The following is a 236-nucleotide window of genomic DNA, read 5'->3' as shown; positions in this document are numbered from 1 at the left end:
AAATAATAATAATTAACAACTTAAAATATCTGAAAGACATTTTAAAAGGGTTAATTTTGTAATTTTATCCATATCACATAAATTAGGACAAAGTGACCAGTAATGTACGTTATTTGAAAGTTACATAAAAATATTATAAATCACAATAATTAATAACTTCAAATATATATTTTTTTTAAAATGAAAATTTGGATGACTCTCCAAATTTCATTTGTGTCACATAAATTGAGACAACA

Source organism: Solanum tuberosum, unplaced genomic scaffold (assembly GCF_000226075.1).
Source record: "Solanum tuberosum cultivar DM 1-3 516 R44 unplaced genomic scaffold, SolTub_3.0 scf00034, whole genome shotgun sequence".
NCBI classification, from domain to species: Eukaryota; Viridiplantae; Streptophyta; class Magnoliopsida; order Solanales; family Solanaceae; genus Solanum; species Solanum tuberosum.
This window is presented reverse-complemented; position numbering follows the sequence as displayed.